At 39.1% G+C, this 19,278-nt stretch overlaps 1 long non-coding RNA gene across 1 annotated transcript in view; it reads right to left on the bottom strand.

Annotated features, from left to right (window-relative positions):
* Positions 1-9,902: 9,902 nt before the first annotated feature.
* The window catches only part of LOC114049988, a 31,400-nt gene continuing 22,024 nt past the window's right edge, over positions 9,903-19,278 (bottom strand). The window contains exon 3 of the long non-coding RNA XR_003569922.1: positions 9,903-11,187. This is a non-coding gene — a long non-coding RNA (uncharacterized LOC114049988). The remainder of the gene's footprint in view (positions 11,188-19,278) is intronic.

Raw genomic sequence — 19,278 nt, 5'->3', positions numbered from 1 at the left:
TCTTACTACCCCACAGGAGGCCACGGTCCAGAGCTGGGCCCTAACAATTTAAAGAATTCTTTTATATGGTTATTAATAGTTTGTTAATTCTTCTTTTGAAGAAATTCTATTTCTTCATATCACTTACCTATTGGGAATGATTTTTGGTCATATATGTATGTAATATATATGTGTATATATATATATATATATATATATATAAATGGATTTTTTTGAAAAAGAAGCTTATGTTCTACTATGCCTAGTGATCCAAACAACTCTGGATATATTTCTTGGTCCTTTCTCTAAGACTCAGACAATGAAACCATTTCAAGGGGATTGGGGGTGTCTGGGCAGGGAACGGGAAAGATGGGAGAGAATCACTTTTTAATCTTTATTTAAACATTTAAAAACACATGTATAAATACACACACAAACTCTCTTTATGTGTGTGTATATATGCGTAGCTAGCTAGCTAGATATCTGAGATACTAAACCCTTATAAGAGAAATCTGACACAGATTTTTTTTTGTGTTTCACTGCTTCCCTTTCTATCCTAGTTGTATTAATTTTGTTTGTGGAGAAGCCCTTTATTTTCATGTAATCAGATTGTTTATCTTCTGTAATTGCTTCTATCCCTTGTTTCTTTAGGAATACACCTCCTATTCATTGCTAGGAAAGGTATATGATCTGCTTATCTTTTTAATTTTTTTATAGTCTGATCTTTAATACTAATATCATGTATCTATTTAGAATGTATCATGGAATATATCTAAGGTATTAGTCTAAGCCTAATTTCTACCAAACTGCTTTCTGGTTTTCCTGGATTTTTTTTTAATCAAATAGGAAATTCTCTTAGAAGTAATTTATATTTTCTGGTTTATTGAATTTTTGCTTATTGATTTTCATTGTTTTTATTGTCCCTCCTCTAGTTCATTGATCTTCTCTCTCTCTCTCTCTGTCTCTCTTTAAGATCAATACCAGATGATTTTGATAACTGCTGCTTTATAATACAGTTTGAGGTCTGCAAGTGCTTTATTATCCCTTTGTCCCTACTTTTCATAATTTCCTTTGATATTCTAGATCTTTCATTTTTCAAATAAATTTAGTTATTTTATCAAAATCTTTTAAGTATCCTTTTAATAATCTGACATAGCATTAAAACTGTAAATTAACTTCAGTAGTACCTGTATTCTCAGTTTTATTATGTTGTCATGGGGCAGCCATGAGAACTGAATATTCTTTTAGCTTTGTCTCTTCAATTATTTTACCCTATTTTAAGGCAATCCAATTCCCACTGTCTCTCTTCCTCTTATCCCAACCCTTCCTCTCTTCCATTTGTTACCCCCTTTCCTAGTTTCAGAGTTTTACTTCACTTACAGGTTCTTTCAAATTTCCTCCATTTATCTAATTATTTAATTCTTCCCTTCTTCTTTTGCCTCTTAGTTAAGTAGAATTTTCTTTCCTCTCCTTACCTTCAACTTATTTTATTTGTTTTCAAAACTTTGTTTTTCATGCTTTTCCCACTCATTTTCATTTTACACAGTTCCTCATTTTCTTCATTTATTTGTCTTCTCTTTCTGACTACACTAGACTTTGATTTTTTGATTCATGGCACTCATATTTATTTAGTCTTTCTTTAGTTTCTGTATTTCTTACAGAATTAAAGTTTCTATTTTGGGTTCCCTCTTCTTTATAGTTCCTGTTATTACCTTGTAGAACCTGCTCCCTGGCTCCCTTCTTCTACTGTGCCTCACTCTGAGAAATACAAAGTGAAACAGAGATTATTGTCTTGTGGTAGGAATTTTCCTGTTTGTACAGTTTATCGTTAACCTTTGCTTTCCCCATGGTAATTTTTTCCCATTTGCCATACAATCTCCTCCCTGCTCTTCTGTGTGTCAGTTGCCCCCAGGAGCTCTGATTCCCCTTTTCTTGGATACAAGATGAATGATCTAACCACCTAATCCCATTGTAAGGTTCCTACCTTCCTTTATAAAATATCTCTTTCCCCATGGGATTGTTCTTCAGTGGTCCCCACTCCCATCACTGAAACAAAATTTCCTCTCGTTCTTGTTTCCATCCCTTCTTTTGCCTCCTGGTCCATTCTCCTATAAGCTCTCTTCTTTCAGAGAAACCACAGGAATTATTTTCCCTTCATTGTTAACCTTGGACTTGATTAGGGTTATCACATATTCCTCTCTACCTTCTTCTTTCACTCTCTCCTTTTATGTACCCTCCCCTTTTTTAGTTTAGTGCCACAAAACATTAATTTACTTACAGGCAGGATGTCGTGAAGTTTAGTCTATGACGTTTCAGGCTTGTTTCTTCACCATCATTTCTATTTGGCTTCTACTTTCCCCCTTTCTCCCTTGTTTATTTTTTGTAAGAAACCAATGATCTCTATGTTATTATTTTGTTGCTCTCCTTGATTTATGTATTTGTTTACCATTCTTGTATTTCTGTTTTCCGGGGTGTTTCAGAGTCAAATAACTTGTATAGGTCTGGTATTCTTTCTAGAAGTGTTTTGAACATTTCTTTTTTATCAAATGTTCACCTTTGTTCATTGATGGTTAGGCTGAAGTTTATAGGGTCCATCATTTAGGTTGCATTTTGAGTTCCTTTGCTCACATTATTCCACTCCCTCAGACTATTTCTGGTGGATGCAGAATAGTCTTGTGTTATTCAAATTTCCTTTCCTTCATGTTTAAAGATCTTTCTCCTGTTCCCTAGCAGAAATTATTTGTCATTTAAATTGTTAAATTCAATTCTTATGTGTCTTGGAGTTTCTGAGATAGGGTTGTTCCCCCACCCAACCCCAGGCGATATGTGGGTTCTTTCGATTGTCACTTTGTTTTCTGTTTTCAGAAGTTTTCAAGAGTTTTCTTATATTATTTCTTGCATTATGATGTTTGGGTTTTACCTGTGTTCTTCTGGGAGTTTTGTAATTCTTAAATTGTCTTTACACATCCTGTCTTTAAGATCAATGTTTTGCTTATAGGTATATCATGTTTTCTTGTAACATTATTGCTTTTTGCTTCTCTTTTTCCAGATTGTCCTTTATTTCTATATATTTACATTCCCAATCAATTATTTTCTCTTCTGTTTCTTAGGTGAGACTTGCCCCCATGGATTCCAGTTTTTTCAGTCTGTCAATTATTACTGCTGTACAGGTCAAAAATTCTGCTTTAATTATTTTTATTTCTTTTATAAATTATTCAGGAACATTCTGTTTTAATTCCATGCTCTTTTGAAAATCTACAAGTTCCTCTATCTCATCAAGTATTGATTCATTTTCCTTTATCTTGTGATACTTATCTGTAGATGCTTGGACTCTTTTAGCTGACCTAGAAGTCATATTCCCTTCTGTTACTATTATCTTCCATGTTGGTTATCTACTTAGGTTCAAGATCTTTAAATGAGTTTTTTTTTCCTCTTAAGATCTGTGGTCATTTTGGTCTTTTTACCTTATTTTCTCTTATTACTCACTTTCTGGCTCCTTCTCCTTTGATTTTGGTTTTCTGAAGGACTATAACTTAAAGCCACCATGTTTCACCGACCTTTCTGCTCCAAGTGACTTAGGGACGGAGTGGTTAATAGAAGTGGCCGTGGCTGTATGGTATGTTCTTTCCCTAAGGTTTAGTGATGTGCCATATGGTGATACACACACAATTCTGTCCCAGTTCCTTCTATTCCTTAGTTCTTTGACCCAGCACCACACTGATGTCCAAGTTTCTGCTTTTTGGTTTGCCCTAGTACTGGGAGGAAGGAGCAATAAAATTGTGTTCTATTGCAACCTCATCGATCAGCTTGTGCAACCCTGCCCTGAATGATGGGCAGTGGAGGAAGGGAGTTGCTGAGAGTAAGGGGTTATAGTTTAGCTTTCTCTGCTATTGATTCATTGAATTATTTATCTTGTTAGGGTTCTTGGTGTCCTAGGCTAGGGAGATAGCTAAAACCCCCTTTTTCTTATATGCAGTTCCTATTTTGGAGAGTTTTAAGGGAATGTGAGCATAGGAGAAAAACCATGAATTTCCTAAATAGTCATCTTTTAAAAGAGCAATATCCTGTGCTGCATGCAGCTGGAGAATTTTTTTTTCAGGCCAAAAAAATTTCAAAGATTAGTTTTGGTTGTGACTATGGTCTTTCAGATATTGAAGTACCAAAATCTTCAGCAAAGGGGTGATCAGCCATATACCAGTTAAGGTAAACAGTCCAAAGCTCCAAGAGTGGGAACTCTTAGGAAAGAGAGAGAAATGATATCTCTTATCTAGGTAGCTAATGCAATAATCTTTGAATCTGGCTGCCTTCTTCTGTCTTTATGTTTCTTTCCTGAGGACATATCTTCTACTAGCAATTGGCCTGGAATTTGGTGCTGAGGGTCAAGTAGGAGGTGATTATTACAACTGCACTGCTTATGGGAGAAGATGGTAGACAATAGGACCATCCTGGACCTGAAAGACTTAACTGGCTGTATCTGGCTTACCACAAGATCTGGATTTCGTTAGTGACTCTAGCAGTGCAAATCTGACTGAAGTAAAAGTGAAATGTCTTTTTAGCAAGCCTACAAAGTATATTTTAGGAAAAGTATGGTAAAGGGATGAGTTAGTGTTTTAAAGTATTTGTTAATTAATGCTTATGAGTCTTTTGTGGTAGAGGAAAAAAATAGCTATCCTTTACCTGGCACTTACTTTCTACATTGAGTACCTAGAAAGGAATTTACTAATTTCCTTTTGGGGTGACCCTAGACAGGGCCATACCAAGGCTTTGTTTTAAAGATTCCCCCCTCCACTACCACTCCAGGTTATGGGCATAACATGCTAGAGAGAAAGAGAAAAGCCTGACCTTTAAGGAGTCAGTTCCTCCCGCCCCATGAACTTGTCTATGTTGGTCAAGAGCAGGATCTCGGGCAGTTAGGTGGTGCAATGGGTAGAGTATGGGCCCTGAAATCAAGAGGACCTGAGTTCAAGTCCGACCTCAGACACATAACACTCACTACCTGTGTGACTCTGGGCAAGTCACTTAACCTCAATTGCCTAACCAAAAAAAAAAAAAAAGAGAGCGAGAGAGAGAAAAGAAAAGAAAGTGTTTTATAGGGGCATCTAGGTGGCGCAGTGGATAGAGCACCGGCCCTGAAATCAGGAGGACCTGAGTTCAAATCCGGCCTTAGACCAAACACTTGACACTTACTAGCTGTGTGACCCTGGGCAAGTGACTTAACCCCAATTGCCTTAAAAAAAAAAGAGCAGGATCTCCCTTTGGGAGGAGGACCCTTGGCCATAGATATAGCATCTATAAGTCTGTTATGTTTTCTACATTCAAGTCATTGGTTAAAGTGTTGAATAGGATATGGCTGAAGACAGAGCCCTATGACAAAACACTAAAGACCTCCCTCCTTACTTATAATTCAAAGGAAGACCAAGACCTTAGGTGTTGACACAGAGCCATAGGAACCAAAAGACAAATGGGCTATAATAGTCATAGCCTATTAAGAACTTTGAGACAAGAGGACTTCCAAATGCAGGAGCTTGAAAAGGCTAGGCAATTGGCTAGGAAATTCTTGACCTGAGAAAAGGAAGGTGATTACAGAGTTTGGAGAAGGAGCTATAGGAAATTAGGAAACTGTAAAGGGAAGCAGACATATGCTAGCAATACCGATGCCAGGAGCCTCTGAACAAGGAGAGAAGCCAGGAAAAAGCAATGGGCCTAGTCAATGGAGCAGGAATGAATGAGTTCAATCTATTACTCAATATACCCTTTGAATCTGGTCACTCACTCAGCTCTGTAATGTCCTCTAGCTAATATCTTGTTCATTTGAGAGACTTGATCAAATGTCTTGCTGAAATCCAGATATACCATGGATGTAACATTCCCTTGATCTACCAGTCTAATAACTCTATACCCGCCCCCCCAAATTAATTTGGCTGGTTTGTTTTTAGTGAACTTCTGGAAGTCAGCTCTAAGTGTTCATAAATCTTGTATTGTATGAGTCATTCCTTAGTTGATAAATGGTCAAAGGATATAAACAGGCATTTTTGAAAAGAAGAAATCAAAGCTATCTATAGTAATATGAAAAAAATGCTCTAAATCACCATTGATTAGAGAAATGCAAATTAAAACAATTCTGAGGTACCACCTCACATCTATTAGCTTGGCTAATATGACAGAAAAGGTAAATGATAAATGTTGAAATGGGTGTTGAAAAATTGGGACACTAATGCATTGTTGGTGGAGTTGTGAACTGGTCCAACCACTCTGGAAAGCAATTTGGAACTATACCCAAAGGGCTATAAAACTGTGCATACTCTTTGACACAACAATACTACTACTGGGCCTACATCCCAAAGAATTTTTTTTTTAAAAAAAGGAAAAGATTCTATCTATACAAAAATACTTATAACAGCTCTCTTTTTTGGTGGCAAAAAGTTGAAAATTGAAGGTATGTCCATCAATTGGGTAATGATTGAACTAGCTGTGGTATATGATTCTGATGGAATACTATTGTGCTATAAGAAATGATGAACTGGATGGTTTCAGAAAAACCTGGGAAGATTTATTTGAACTGAGCAGAACCAGAAGAACATCGTACATAGTAACAGCAATATTGTAAAATGATCAATTGGGAATGACAGCTATTCTCAGCAATACAATGATCCAAGACAATTCCAGAAGACTTATGATGAAAAATGCTAACCATCTCCAGAGAAAGAACTAATGGAGTCTGAATGCAGATCGCAGTATGCTTTTAAAAAACTTTCTTTTTCTTGGGTTTTTTTTTTTTTGGTCTGATGTCTTTTGCAATATGGCTAATATGTTTGGCATCGCTACACATGTTTAATCTATACCAAATTGCTTGTTTTTTCAAGGAGAGGAGAGGGAAGGGAGAGAGAATTTGGAACTCAAAATTCTTTAAAATGAATGTTTGAATTGTTCTTACATGTAATTAGGAAAAAATAAAATTTAAGAAAAATAAATCATATATTCTACATTTTTCTGGTAGTTAACAACCTTGTCAATTTGTAGTTTCAGGAGTCTACCTTTTTTCCATTTTTGAAAATGAGGACACCTGCCCATTGCCAGTCTTCCTACTCTTCTACTTTTTTCCTTTTCTCCATGATTCCCCAAAGTCAAATGAGCAATAGCCATGTGTGATCATGGGTGATCATGGGTGATATAGATAATTAGTGCTAAAAGAATTCAGAAAATGATGAGAATGTGAAGTACACATGTACAGTCTCCTTTCTCCCTCCAAACCAAACACAATCACAAAATAAGTTACCTGAACGATGAGGATGAATTCTGGTAGTCCAAGGAATCATATAAACATTAAAAAAGGAGTGCTTTTTATTCAAATGAATGGGGGGAAATTCTCTACTATATATCATCCAGCTTGTCTGAAATTCATTGGGAATTTTCAATACTGTTTGGAAAGAGCAGGAATATTCAGTTTTGCAAACCCAACATTGCTTCCTTTCATCCCTCCAAAGCAAGCATACAACCAAATGAAATTGAGGCAATAGTTAACTAGCAGTTTGTAAGAACATAGGAAAATCCCACACTCTTGAATTTTTGGTGGAAGAAAGTATATATGGGAATAGAATAAGCTGCACTGTTAAGCAATCAGTCACTCAGTTAATGAGCATTTATTAAGCACCTGCTATGTTCCAGGCACTATGCTAAGTATTGTCCACAAAACTCGTTTATTAATCATAGGTGAAAGAGAATTTAGATAGCCTTAGCTATGTAGACAAAGGCCAGGCAGTATTTGAGACATAATAGTTTAAGGTATGAATCAAAGGGCAATCATTTGAAAAACTCAGCATCTATATACTAACGTCTGATGTCTCATCTTGAAGAGGAGGTGACCACAGGCTCTCAAAGGCTCTCTTAGCAGAGCACAAGGTCAGGTAGATATTTCAAGCTGGGATCACTTCAAATTTGTAAGGTTGAAGGGTAATCAACTCTTTGTCTTCGGAGGACCCACCTCGCTCAGTTCAGAGAAGCTTATCACTTAGACCACTCAAGTTAGTTTTGCTCCAGTCATGTTTTACTTTTCATCCCATCTTTCCACTAGCCTGGCACCATACTTACATATCTACATTCTCACATTCTCCCCTTCTACCTTTGGCTCTGGGCATGGTAACAAAATAAATAGTGCCCATTGTTTCTGGAAAGTGTCTTATCGATTGATCAATTCCCTATCTTCTTATTCCTCAGATCAAAACTCTCTTTCCCATCCACCATTCCCCTATGTGTGCTTTTTCTCCCTCTAAGAATATAAGCTTTTTGAGAAGAACTGTTTCACTTTTTAAATGTTTCCCCAGCGTTTAGCACAATGCCTGACACATAGTAAGTGCTAAAAAAAAAAAGACCAAAAAAACCCCAAAAACTTTTAAATTAATTAGTTCATTCATTCATTCAACCATGAGGTTGTTTTTAAAGTGCTGAATTTTTCACTGACAGCAGCTCTCAAGGATCATTCTGAGTCAGTGGAAAGAAGACCCATGTTGAGGAAAACACAGATTCTTGAAGTTGTAGTTTACGTGCCAGAGGTGTCTGCTATGGCATTTCATTTCCTCAAAAGTTTTCAAAGAGGAACTGAAAAAGAGCACCATAAGTCATTCACATGCCACTTGATAACAAATGTAACTGAACAGCTGAGAGGCATCTTCTGTTTTCCTTGTCATGCTTGCTGGGTAATTCAGTTCAACAAGTAATTGTAAGTGAAGGAGCCAGATTCATTTTAATAATAACTCTAACTCTAATCAATGTGTTATATAGTGGAGTTTGGAGCTGGATGAACTTGTTTGATCTTAGACAAAGCACCTAGCCTCTATGAGCTTCCATTTTCTCCCTTGTTATGCAGAGAGGGCTCTTCTCTACTGACAGTTATAATATCCTGCTGTATTATTGCTTACTATGCTTCAGGAAGAGATGGACTGGTGGGGGCAGGGAGGGAGCATCAGACAGTCAGAGGTGATGCTACTTCAGGGTAAAGTTCAATTGGAGGAGTTGACTTGTTTAGGACTGTGACAAAAGATACAGGGTCATAAGTGCAAATTTGTTGGGAGGGAGAGGGACAGAGAGAGAGACAGAGAGAGAGAGACAGAGACAGAGAGAGAGAGAGAGAGAGAGAGAGAGAGAGACAGAGATGGTAACTAGGGCCAGCACAGAGTTATGTCTGTCCCTCTGCCATCAGAATTTATGAATGATGGAAAGGTGGTATCCTATTGGGGTTAGCCTCTGAGGCATTTGAACTCCCTACCTTTTGAGTGCTGAGGTTGCAGCAATAAACAGATGTATAAGCCAGACAATAGAGGTGGCAATCCTGATCTTGCAGCATCCATGAAAGCAACACCCCACCTGGCAGAAAAGCTGAATATCTAGCCTGGTCATTACTGAGTGTGACTGATCATCCCATGTGAAGCTATCTGCCTGCTTCTTTGGTATGGGTGGTGACTTTTGTCCTCCCTCTGTATCTCTGGAGATTGGAGATGAGAGACGCAAATTGAGCAAGTGAAGTTCCTGATTTTTTCTGCTCTCAGTTTGGGAAGCTGGAGGGGGAAGGACTAAACTCTAACCTTAATTGGTTTTCTGCCTTGGGGGAATCAGAGCTGTGAAGTGGGTGGAATGTTGTGCTCTGTGATATGTCTATTGATTTTGAATATTACTAAGATTGAATCTAACATAATTAAACTGTTGCTTAGCCATGACCAATTAGGCAGTGAATGACTAAAACAACACTCGATCTGTGTCTCAGTTTGGGACTTGTGGAAGGGGACTTGTGTGAGGCAGTAGAGGTGATCAAGCTCTGCTCTCCATTTTCCTCACCATTTGGAATCAAATGGCTTCTTAATTGGTTGATTCTGTGGCAAGCCACGGAAGCCACACCAGGGAAAGGAAAGATAGCTCATGCACAAAACATATATATCTGGAGCCAATTTATTGAAGGAGATTGAAGTCACAAATGACCGGTCATGGATGGTGAAGCTAAGATCATGAGTACTGGTTCTCTCAGTGCTTCCCTGCCTGAGAAGTATCCTTTTCTGTCCTGTGGTCCTGTGGCAACTGGTGACCCAGACCCAACAAAGACCAATTTGTAGGCTGAACTTGTAGAATTACAGCAGCAAAACAGTGTCCCACATCTCCCTTACGTACAAAAAAAAAGTCTCATCTCTGATGTAGCCAGCTATATTTTATCAGTTTTATCAGTTTTTCCAACTTCTAAAATCTGTACCTCAGGAGTCAGAGGCTAAACTTTGCCTTAGGAATCTCAGGGAAGTGAGAACAAAAGAATTATTAAAAGAGGTGCTAAAATCATCCAGTTCAAGCAGTTTCTAATTCTATTTGAGATAATTTGATATGAACAAAATACCAAAGTTTATTCATACCTCTTTGTAAAATTTCTAGATCTACTTTAGCAATTCCAAACCAAGAAGGCTTTGGTCATAATTTTCAGGTTGTCCAATGATTCTTAAGATTATCTCTCCTTGACCTGTATCCAGATCAGACATTTTCTTCCCTGTTTTCAATCTTTTGATTTTGTTTGAATATTTCTAGATGTCTTTCTCACAGAGTCCATGTGTTCTGTTTGACCCATTCTAATTTTTAAGGAGTTAAATTCTTGGGTAAAGCTTACTACTATCTGTTCTATGGTATTAGCTTTCCTTGACATTTTTCTTCCCCAGCTATCCCATTTTGTATCTTGTTTCATTTCTTCCTGGTGCTCTTGTAATCTTTGTGGCAAGGACATTCTTTTCTCTGAAGTTTTGTCTCAACTTCTCTTCTAGGTTTACCCTTTGGGCATCTCTCAGTCCAAGGTATTTCTTCATTGTGATTGGTGTTTTCTTCTGTTTCCTCTTACATCTAGTCTCAGTTTTTATATTGGTTCTTCTGCTTGGGTGAAACTCAGTTCCTGGACTCCTAGATGATATAGGCAGACTCTGCTTGATCCTGAGTTCAGCAGCTAAGACAAGGTCCTACTTTCTTCATGAATTTCCTGGTGTTGTTTCCTGTTGTAGTTCAGGCCCAGGCTACCTGGACACCAGGTTGGGGCTGACTGGATACTGGTTTGGCCTCGTTTCTTGTCATAGCTGGGGCCCCTGGGTTGCTCTCGTTGGGTACCTGAGCAGGAGTTTCATCAGAAATCAGACCCTTTCTATGCTCCCCACATCCAAAAAAGAATTATCCATCATGAGAGAGACAAAACATCTGAGGGGGAAGAAAAAACAGAAATCAATAAAAGCATTATTTTATCATTTTTTTTGCATTATTAAATCTTATAGGAAGTATGTTTTTTTTTTCTATCTAACACAAATAGCCATGGTTGTCTTTACTTTTGAAAAGTAAATAGTCTTTAAAACTTTAAAACTTTAAAAACTCTGCTCCTTCTTGCAGGAAAGGATTTCCTCTTCTAGGTAGGCGTCTTCAAACAAACCTATTTCTCAGAAGGGAGGAGGGGAATGGTGAAAGGGAGTGGCTTTAAACAAACAAAAGGAGTTTTGAAATACTTGCTGCTTCACCAATAAATACTTATAATAAAGGAGACTATTTGGCAAAGCAGAATGTGTAGATACATATTAACTTACAAGATGTTTCAGAATTTTTCTTCCAGTAGTTGTTGGAAGCAATATCTAGAGGCAGAACTATCTCCCCCTATATCTCTGCAAAGTCACAGCTGTAGAAACAAAGATGATTTCAAAGCAGAACAGGACAGCTCATTTTACGGATGAGGAAACTGAGGCAAACAAGGTTTAACTGGGCATTTAGCAAGCAAGGGGGTTGGCATGCACAGTATAGGTCTAGATTTGGAGGTATCCTCGGAGGCCATCTAGTTCAATACCCTCATTTTACATATGGGGAAACTGAGGCCTAAGTGACTTCCTGAAGGTCACCCGGTTAGTAAGCATCAGAGATAGTTATTTCTTAAACAAAAAGGGATATCCTTGTGGGTGGAGCATGATTAGTTAATGAGAGGGGGCATTACCCAGTAAGAAGATGGATCCATGATACATACATGTATATAATATATATGGCAGAGGTAGAGAGCTGGTCTTGAGGTCAAGAATGCCGTGGTTCAAGCCCTGCTTTTGAAACACATTGGCTGTGTTACCCTGTGTTGTTGTTCAGTCTTTTCAGTAGTATCCAACTCTTCATGACCCCATTTGGGACTTTCTTGGCAGAGACACTGGAGTGGTTTGCCATTTCCTTCTCCAGCTCATTTGACAGACAAGGAAACTGAGGCAAACAGGGTGAAGTGACTTGCTGAGGGTCACACAGCTAATAAGTATCTGAGGCCAGATTTGAATTCAGGAAGATGAATCTTCCTGACTCCAGACCTGGCACTCTATCTACTGTAATAGGGTAATGGTATTACCCTGTCTGTGTCACTTAATCTCTAAGACTATCAAGTCAGCAACATACACTGATAGAAGGACTTTCCTCACCAGGGAGCTCCCTACACCAGTAAAATCTGCTCCTTACTGATTCCCTTACTGATACTGATTAATATTTGTGTATATCTGCAGGTATGTATTTTCAGGGCATCCCAAAAGACTTAGTGCAGTTTAAAGTTTTTAATAGTTCACTAAGACTTTGAGAACATTCAGAATATACATCTATACATACACATACATATGTAAAAAAAAAAAATGGCAGAAACCAGTTACTGTGATAAAGTTTTTAAGTAAAGTCACTTGTTGAGCAATAAGGCCCATGAGATATTTCTTTTCATTTTTTAATCGGAACAGTGCTTTTAGCCCCTGATTCTCTTAAACTAATTTCTGAGCTTTGAAGCATGAAAAAATAGCCTTTGTTCAGTAATGAGAAGTATAATTTTTCACATAAGCACTTAAATGTAGGAAATAGGCCAAGCAGATATATGAGGGAGCTACAAAAGGCAACCAGGGATAGGAGGGGTCCATAGGGAGGGGTGGAGTCATGGAACATGTTTGACCCACACATTCTTCGTCAAAAGATGCCAAGGATGACAGTAAGGGATGGAGTGCTGAGTGATCAGCATGATTCTGGCTGCAGACAGGGCCACCTTTTACAGTAAAATTAGGGGATTGGGTTCAGTGATTGCTAAGGACCTTTCCAGCTCAGAGTCTCATAATCCTTTCCTCCCACTCCCACTTAACAAAAACTATGTACTTCCCCATTGTTGTAATGCCTCTAATTCTTAGTGAAGCAGATTATTATATTTGTTCATTTAAATATATGTATGTATATGTGTACATATAGATGTGTATATATGTATATAGGTGTGTATGTATGTACCTATGTGTTTGTATGTACCTAGGGGGGTGAGTGTGGGTGTGTGTATGTGTATGGATATGGGTGTGTGTATGTATACAGGTGTGTATATGTTTATAGGCATGTGTATGTACCCATGTGTATATATGTATGCACATGTGTGCACATGCATATCTTGGGCATATGTGCACATGTGTGCATATGTGTACATATGTATGCATGTGTGTGTATACACACACAGTTGTTTTAGTTGTGTTTGACTCTTTGTGACCCCATTTGGGGTTTTCTTGGCAAAGATACTATAATGGTTTGCCATTTCCTTCTTCAGCTCATTTTACAGGTGAGGAAACTGAGGCAAATAAGGTGAAGTAACTTGCCTAGGGTCACACAGCTAGTTAGTGTCTGAGGCTGGATTTGAACTCGGATCTTCCCGACTCCAGGTCTGGTACTCAATCCACTGAATCGCCAAACTGCCCAAATACATATAGACAGACATTTGTTGTTGTTCAGTTGATTGGTTATGTCCAACACATGTTTGTGAGTTCTAATCTGGGCTTAGACACTTACTAGTTATGTGACTATGGGCAAGTCACTTAACCCTGTTTGCCTCAGTTTCATCATCTGTAAAATGAACTGCAGAAGGAAATAGTAAACCACTCTAACATCTTTGCCAAGAAAGCCACATAGGCAGTATGGTCCATGAGGTCATAAAGAGTCAGATATGACTAAACAATAACATTGTTTGTGTGTGTGTGTGTGTGTGTGTATACCTATCTATATACACACACACATATGTCTATATATATATATATATATATATACACATATATACACACATAAGTGTCTATATCTATCGCTATGTATCAAGCAGGCCAGTTTGATTAGATGATAGTATGGCAATGGGAATGCTATGTTATAAGCCTGAAAAAGCAGGCTGAGAAAAGGTGAAAGGCTTTAAATAGCAAAAAAAAATTTTTTATATTTTATCCTACAGGCAATAGGGAGCTTGAGAGAGGCAGTGACATGGCCAGACCTGTGCCTTTGAAATATCACCTTGGCAGCTGTATGGATTATGTTTGGGAGAGAGGGGAAGAGAGAGAGAGAGAGAGGGGAAGAGAGAGAGAGAGAGAGAGAAAGGTTGTGTGTGTGTGTGTGTGTGTGTGTGTGTGTGTGTGTGTGTGTGTAGACCTGGTTGCAGATCCTGCCTCTGATACATATGGCTGTGTGATCCTGGATAAGTCACTTAACTTTTCAGGGAACTTTCAAGGTTATAAGTTATAGGACATGTGTTGATCATCTTCATCGGTGGAGTTTCCTCAATGAGAGGTCCATTCCAGAAAAATACATATTCTTAATAATGCAACTTCACCCTTTATCTATTTTATTTCTTTCAAAAAGTTATAACTTCCTAGTGCCAAATCTAAGCCCAAGTCCTATCTCACCCACTCTCAGTGATACCCCATGAGGTCAAAGCTTCCTCCTTGCTTTACGATCTCTAGCTCATCCCATTCATTACTCACTTTACTGTGCAATGGCAGACAGATATCTGATGGTATGGGTTTTATTGTGGATTCCCTTCTTGTCTCCTGTGATGTATGGTCCTCTCTTTTGCTGCTGTTTCTTCTTTGATACACTTACTGCTCCCTGTGGTAGCAGGTTTGTGAGGTCTATGGGGGTAGTTTTCTCTTTGCCCCTTCCTTTTCAGTTTAAAACCTTCTCATGAGACTTGTAAGACTCCAGGAAATTTATTATTATTATTACTTTTTACCAGCCTTTGCCAAGAATTCACCATTCTAAATGTTTTAAGTTGTGGTCCATAAATTCAAATCCTGTTCTTTGAAACTATCTTCTTAACCAGCTGTTCATTTCCCAGAGCTGCCTTTCTCTTTTGAATTTACCTTTGATAGGCAGTATTAAAAACACTATTTATGCCTTCAGTCTTCAGGGCTTTCCCTCAGACCTTTATACTCCTTAGATTGCTTTCTGGATTCATTCTGTTGGTGGCATTGGTCCCAGCATGAATCCCTGGAAGTAGGTATGGATCATTAGATTTAAGAGTTCTTGGCAGGCTCTCCCCTATGTTCTAGCACAGGCCCAGGAAGACCTCAAACCTCTCTGTTATTTACAAAAGGTCTAGAGAGCTATCTAAACATTTTTCTGTGGGTTGTCACCAACACTAGTGTACTTTTCTTCTTCCTCTGACCATTATCAGATGATGTTTTACAGGAAGCTAGGTGACACTGTGGATAAAATGTTGGCCCTGAAGTTAGGAGGAGCTGAGTTTAAATTTGGCCTCACTAGGTGTTTGACCTTTAGAAAGTCACTTCACCCTGTTTGTCTCAGTTTCCTCATCTGTAAAATGAGCTGGAAAAGGAAATGGTAAACCACTCCAGTATCTTTGCCAAGAAAACCCCAAATGGGGTCACAAAGAATCAAACACAATTAACTGACAAAACAGTAACAAACCTGTGCATTCACAATGTCATGTTATTCCTTGAAGTCCAGAAAGATGGTTATCCCAGAGATGATCGAAGAACCCTTCCTCCACTGTAGGAAGAGCTTCATACCTATTACATAGCTTGAATTATTTGGTTGTCCTTCATCCCTTTCTTCTCACATTTGTCCACTATCCAACTTCCTGACATGGGTAAAAATTCTTGTCTGCCATTTTATAGTGGATGAAACTTTTCTTTTACCTTTCTATACTTAGGTAGGTAGGCTGATCTTCAGAAAGCATAGCCTATCAACCAGTGCCATACTGAAAGGATCTCAGCTAAATTTGACTATAGCGATAGGGAAAACACATGCTAAGGGAAGAGATGGTGAGGCAAGTTGGGAGGGAGCAGATGAGAACTAGGAGGTCCAGGGCTGCATCCACAGTAAGTCATGGCATAGATAGTCAGCTAAGTGGAACAAAAGCCATTTGGACTGCAACATAAACTAGAAACAGTTGAGTGGGAAAGGAAGCTAGGGAGGAGGAAACCTGTTAAACTGTATTAGATAAAGCATAGAGAATGAGAATGTGAAAAGAGTACAAAACATTTGCAAACTATCCTGGGAGAGAGTTATAGACAGGGCTGGACAGAACAGAGCTGTCAACAGAAAGCTCAGACAATCAAATCAAATCTGATCTGTTGCTGATTGGGATTACCCTGCTGGCTTAAGTGAGTGAATGGTGAGGCTGACAGAGGCCAGGAGAAGAGAAGAGCCAGGAGAGAGAGGCACTTGGAGCTGCTGATGTCTGAGTGATGGGATTTCAGAAAGGGCTTTAACTAATGAACTTAGCTGGGGCAGATGAGAATTGAAAAGTGATTTCACTAGAAGGCACCATCCTGAATAAATGCAATATAGCAGAAAGGAGAGAAGAATGCAGGTGGGAATGGGTAGAGAAAAGTCACCATCAAAATTATGTCTATAGTATATGGGCATTGCATCTATACCCTGTTTCATTGCTTCATGTTGCAGGGACAGATTTCACTGGAGGACCCTGGAGTGCTGATGATCCTACCTTTGTGTTATTGCCCTGCTTTTAAGGGACAAGTCACCACATGTACACTCCTATGCCAGATTTGCCAATTAAGTGCCTTCTAAATCCAGCCCATAACTGGAGCAAAGCTCCTTTTGCTCTGCTGTTGTGGATTTGATCTCCCACTAGAAACCAAGAGACAGCCTGAACAGGTCACATTTGTCAGTGGTTTTTCATTCACGTCCAACTCTTCATGACCCTATTTGGGGTTTTCCTGGCAAAGATACAGGGGTGGTTTGCCATTTCCTTCTCCAGCTCATTTTTACGGATGAGGAAACTGAAGCAAACAAGGGTAAGTGACTTGTCCAGGGTCACATAGCTGGTAAAATGTTGTGAGGCTAGATTTGAACTCAGAAAGATGAGTCTTCCTGACTTCAGGCCTGGCACTCTAACCTCTGTGCCTCCTTGCTGTCCTAAAGCACATCTCGTTACCTTGATAGTAAGTTTATGTTGTGCACTGCCACAAACTGGTTTCCTTCTTTCTAGCAATTTGGTGCCTGACCTTTTCTTCTTAATGAATGTTGGGGGTGTTCAGTGATTTTTCTAGGACTAGACTCCGGTTCAGTGTTCCCTGAAAAAATATGGGATTTTCTCCAGGTGCTCACTATCTAGTAGTATTAGTAAGGGAAGAGTAGAAAAGTCCATTCTTCTTTCCCAGGTGTTCTATGTAAAGCAGTAAAAATGTAGGTAAATGATAACTAGGGTGTATTACACCTTGGGCAAATTCAGTTAAGAAGGGAAGAGGGGTGGACTGCTCAAAAGTCTGTCTGATCACAGATACAGTACTGGCAGCCCAGAGAGCAGTCCAACTGTAGGTACAGTCATGCTGGAAAGGGGAGAGCCAATCCCTTCCAATACTACAGGGATTAGGAAGGAAGACAGCTTTGGGAAAGACAACGGCAGAACCATAGAAATGGTGCTATGGGCCTTTGGAAGATAGTAAGATAGGGTGCAGGGATGGCAGTCACCACAGGGAAGAAAAATGCCACTCAGCACCCTGGGACAATACCCATTCACTCCTGTTTAATCATGACTCTGTTTGACAATTACTCTCAGGCAAAAGCCAATTCGGCCTGGTCTGAAATTTGGTTTTGTCAATGGTTACTACTTTCTAATTTGACCCAGGAGCAGCGAGGCAGCTAGGAAATGGCAAACCACTCCAGTATCTCTGCCAAGAAAACCCTAATGGGGTCATGGAGAGTTGGACATGACTTAAATGAATGAAGAACAACCACAAAAGGGCAGCAAACCAGAGAGTGACCTAGCTGACCAAGGAGCAAGCTAGAGTGGAAGGGGAGATGTTTATGTAGGGACAGTAACAGGCAGTGAAGGAATCTCCTGATGGTTACTGATAGTTGGAAGTAGGAGCTGAAAGGGAAGGGGGTACTTGGTGTCGGGTCCTGATTGAGAAGTCTGGAAGTCAGAACAGGGCTGGGAGAGGAATGGGAGCCAGCCTGGGCTCCTTCACAAAATGGAGGTTCTTGAAGGAACTCATCAATGGAAGGACGGGGAAGGCCTTTTTGCAGAGGAATGTTCTAGGTTAAGAAAGCCACAGGTTAGATGTGAAATAGATAGATATATCTCACACACCTATATATAACATGGTAAATTATAATATACTATATCATTTGTATGTATGTATATATGTATTTATATATGCATCTATATATGCTCTATCAATCTATGGATGGATCGATCTATAGATGGTTAGATAGATCAGTTGGTAGGTGGAAAGACAGAGAGAGAAACAGAGAGAGAGAAACATACACAGAGACAGAGAGATATGGAGACATACACACACACAGAGAAAGAGAGATAAAAGGTTCCACTCTGTTTGCCAGCCTTCTGTTTCATGGGTTCCCCACCAGTAGCCATTTCTTGCTGAATTAGAATCCAAGTCGTTGACAGCGAGAAAGTCATCAGGGTACTATTTGGCAACAATCTGAATATGGGAAGTGAAAGTTGGTGGGAGATGACTCCTGTGGGGGAAATGTAGAAATCAGGTTAACATTCCCCCACCATATCATTACCATATATACTTAACATGTGGGACTGAGTGGAGGGCTGGGACAGGTTGTTTTTTGTTTTTTAAACAATTCTTGCTCTCAGTAAAAGGTGTGAAGTAATAGCTCTCTCCTTCACTGACTGTGGTTTGGAGTAAGTCACTTAACCCACAGGCCCCAGTTTCCTCATGCATAACTTACGGATGATCACATGCACACACACACACATCCCACCTCCCTCATGGGGCTCTTGTGAGGAATTTTTTTTTTTTTTTGCAAATCTTGAAGAGCCATATACCTAAGAGTTATTTTTATTCTTTGGAGTTTTTGCTGTTTTCCTTTGTATCTTCAGTGCTTGATTAACTCAATGCCTGGCACAAAAAAAATGCTTAATACATGCTTGTTGATAGATCCTCTAAACAGGAAGAGAGCCAGGCTAGACATAAAACTTAGAGATGGAAGGGAGCATAGAGGTTGTCTAGCCCAACCCCCTCATTTTACAGATGAGGAACTGAAGTC

Source organism: Vombatus ursinus, unplaced genomic scaffold (assembly GCF_900497805.2).
Source record: "Vombatus ursinus unplaced genomic scaffold, bare-nosed wombat genome assembly UNPS02014798.1, whole genome shotgun sequence".
Classification (NCBI taxonomy): domain Eukaryota; kingdom Metazoa; phylum Chordata; class Mammalia; order Diprotodontia; family Vombatidae; genus Vombatus; species Vombatus ursinus.
Note: the sequence above shows the minus strand (reverse complement) of the source record. Positions and strands in the feature narration are given on the sequence as shown.